Source organism: Hordeum vulgare, chromosome 2H, assembly GCF_904849725.1.
Source record: "Hordeum vulgare subsp. vulgare chromosome 2H, MorexV3_pseudomolecules_assembly, whole genome shotgun sequence".
NCBI classification, from domain to species: Eukaryota; Viridiplantae; Streptophyta; class Magnoliopsida; order Poales; family Poaceae; genus Hordeum; species Hordeum vulgare.
The window spans coordinates 27,678,537-27,682,408 of record NC_058519.1 but is presented as its reverse complement, the minus strand read 5'-3'; the positions used below and the strand labels follow the sequence as shown (position 1 = coordinate 27,682,408).

The 3,872-nt window shown below is 38.6% G+C and overlaps 1 non-coding gene across 1 annotated transcript; it reads left to right on the top strand.

Moving 5' to 3' along the window:
• Positions 1–261: 261 nt before the first annotated feature.
• Positions 262–381, top strand: LOC123433637. Its single transcript, XR_006624978.1, has one exon. It is a non-coding gene; the product is annotated as a U5 spliceosomal RNA (small nuclear RNA).
• Positions 382–3,872: the final 3,491 nt, after the last annotated feature.

Below are 3,872 nucleotides of genomic sequence, written 5' to 3'. Positions count from 1 at the left end.
GATCGCTTGCGTTAGATTATAAATAGAAGAAGAGGAGAGAGCCGTCGTTGGGTTGAATCCGTGCACGCATCGTGATCCGAGACGAAGAAGGAAGGGGGAGAAATTCACGTAGCTGAATCGTTTGCGTCCGACGTGGAGTGGAGACGTCCGAGGGATGGGCGGGGGCAGCGCTCGGGTTAGTCCCACCTCGCTTGTCCTGGGAGGAGCGGTGATGAGCAAGGTGTATAAGAGAGCAGCCAGGGCCAGCGGTGGAAGGCACGCAGCTGCGTGGTGACCACAAAGCGAACTATTCTTTCGCCTTTTACTAAAGAATACCGTGTGGTCGCCACAATGTGCAGCATACCATAATTTTTAAAGGGTCCTTCTCCTCTGTGAGAGGGTCCCACAAAACATTGATTTTGGTTTGGGTTTTCAATGAAAACCCTTGATGTAATTGTTTGTGTGATGAAATTGTATATTTGATTATTCTTTCTATTCTAATAATAGTAGACTCCACAAAGCCAGTAAGCGTTTATTTTGATTTGGGGTTTTAATTAAAATCCTTTATTTATTTGTTTGTGTGATGAAATTGTTTCTTTGAGTCTTTTTAATTTTAATAAGGCGATTGCTACGAATTAGTAAGGGCGCAGCCGCTTGCACCTCGACAGAACCTCCTTGATGGTGCACCGTCCACGTCCAGTCTTAACTACTAATAAAGCAAATAATGCTTCTTCCGTACGTCATTTAAATTGCCTTTCAAGTTGACTAAAATTACCCATCAGTGCCACCTATATGTCATAATCTTATCTTACCTACTAATAAAGCAAATAGTGCTTATTTCATACGTCATCCAAATTGCCTTTAAAGTTGACTAAAATTACCCACCAATGCCACTTATATGTCATAAAAAACGTTTTAAACGGAAAAATCTCCTGACTGGGCCGGCCCATGTAAGCACCTCCTATATTACGCTCTGGGCATTGAAAAGATGCAGCATACCTGTTTGGGCTGGCCCATGCGTGGGCGCCTGTTTTTTTAGTTCAGTTTTTTTATTTTTGTTTTCAGTTCCATTTTGTTTTTCTACTTTAAATAATCTAGAACTTCAAACAACTTTTCTTAATTTTAAAAAACTGAGAATTTCGAAATAAAATATTCAAAAAACTTTTTTTTTTGAGAATTCAAAAACTACTCAGGAGTTTTGAAAAATGTTTGCATATAAAAAAATGTTTAAACTTTGAGAAAATGTCCATAAAATAAAAAAGACAACGATTTTAAACAAAAGACCGTGTAAAAATCATAAAAACAGTTCGTGCCTCTGCTTTTAGTCTCATTTTTTATTTTCATTTTTCTGTTCCATTTTTTAGTTTAAATAATTTAGAACTTTGAAAAACTTTTGCAATTTATAAATCTGGGAATATTGAAATAAAAGTTTGAATAATATATGAAATGTTTGTGAATTCAAAAAATGCTCAGGATTTTTGTAAAAATATTCGCATATTCAGAAAAATGTTCATAATTTTGAGAACGATGTTGGTGAAAACAATAAAAGTCCATGATTTTGAAAAAAAGTTTGTGTGTTATTTTTTGAGTGCAATTGAAAAAAATGATTGCTAATTCAAAAAATGTTCATGCATTTCAAGAAATGTCCTAAAATTTTAAAGACATAATATGATCAGCATCATTGGAGATTATAATTGTTTTTCTTCCGTTGCAACGCACGGGTCCTTTTGCTAGTGTAACTCCAATGCAGCTCCCACGACGTCCGGCGAAGCTCTAATGCAACTCATATAGATCTCCAACGCAGCACGAACAGTGTTCGGCCAAGCTCCAATGCAACTTCGGTAGAGCTCCAACGTAACACCGACAGTTTCGCTGAAGCTCCGGTAGAGCTAGCTTTGATGAAGCTCCATGGCAGCCGGAGTTGAGGGAGAGATGTCTCGTCACAACAGCAGCTCTCTCGCCCACTAGCGTGTTGTATTGCAATTCTGCCGTCTGTCGAGATCTGCGAGAACGCAACATCATGCGGGCTGGGTTGGAAGCATCCCCATCGCCGACGAGATTCACTAGTTGCAGGACTCCTCCTCGACAGCACTGGCGGCGTTGCTTCCGGCGTGCTCGCAACGGCAACCACAGGGCAACACCGGCCTCGTTGGAGCACCGGTGTTGGCACGACGGACCTCGGTGTTGTGCAGCTCTCCTCTCCTTGCAGCAATGACGGAAATCCCCCATGGATTGCAGTTGGGAGGGGGGCAGCAACACGCATGGACCAGAGGTGGTGCCCATGCCTAGCGGCGGGGGCGTTGGGGAGAAAGAGAGCGCAGAGGGGATTAGAATCGGGGAAGGAAGACGACCAGAGACGTGCTGCTTCGAAAGATAAGGGAAGGGAAGCAGTGCGTGGGGCCCGACATGTTTCATGCGTAGCGAGCGGTTTAGGCAGCGAAGAAATCATCCAGTTGATTATAATACTTTTCCTTTTAATAAGGTGTGTGCCATCGTTCGATCTTTTTAAAGTTTTGTTGCTTTGTGAGCCGTCAGATCGTTCTTCACCTTTTTAGTATAGATTTTGTTGCAGGTTCTTTTTTTTTTTGCAACAGATGTTATGTTTTAAAATACATGTGATAAAGCTTATGTTGCATTTTCTTTTGCAGCGAGTTAATGTTGGAGACATTTTTTTGCAACTAAAGGTATGTCACTTTTTAACATAGATTGTGTTCCAATTTTTTTTGCAAGATATGTTATGTTGTAAAATATTGGTAACAAAGCATGTGTTGCATATTTATTTTTGCAAGAGAGGTAATGTTGTAGATTCTTTTTGCAACAGAAGTTATGTTGTAGAAATTTTCGTCCGCACCATCGTATCGCGTGTGTAACATTCCTAATGTTTCAGAAACACGAAGGATGTTGCAAATCCTAAGACATGCAGTGTGAGGGACCATTCGTCACATGGTTGGTTGTCAATGCAGTGGACGTGTGGCATAGAATCGGCCGTTTGATTCTAATCATTTCCTATATAGATATAGATTATTTTCTTCTTGTTTCCCTCACATTTATTTTTTGGGAAACGATTAAAATCAGTCGGTTGATCCCGCATATATTTTTTGACGCCCGCGCAGCCATCAGATCCGAGTACAATTTGGATGACACAAAACCTCTAATCAGCCGGTCAGGACCTTCACCAATCTGTGTTACAGAAGTCCATCCGCAACAATCGCATATTGCAAAAAGTTAAGACGTCTTTTCCAGCAACATCACCTATGTTGCAGAATCATTCCGCAACAATACTCATGTTTCAAAAATGTTAATGAAAATACAGGTTCATTAAATGGCGGACCAAACGGTGAGTAATTTTTAAAGTTCAGTGATGAATATTTTGTAAGCTACATGAACGTAATTCAAAATTCAGTGAATATTTTTTAAGCTACATGAACATAATTTAAAATTCTTGAATAAAATTTAAATACGACAATGTTTTCCAAATACACAAGCTGTTTTTTAAATAGTAAAATTTATAATTTCAAGACATTTTTAAGTGTATGAAAATCAAAAATTAAAACCATATTTAATACTCCCTCCATCCTAAAATAAGTGACTTAAAAATGATTCAGTTTTGTACTAACTTTAGTACAAAGTAGAGTCACTTTTGAGTCACTTATTTTGGGACGGAGGGAGTATATTTATAATTTTTAAAGTTTTATGCTTTTATAAAAGTTGTAACCAAAATTAAAATTCATTTATAATTTAATGACGTACATGATTTTTTTTCGAAATTTTGTAATTACATGTTCTTGAAATACGAAACTGTATTGTGCAGTCGTTATTTTAAGGAAACTTGGAAACACAGACGTATAATTGCTCCAGTGCCGTATCATTGAAATGCCTAGTCCCTCGCTCCT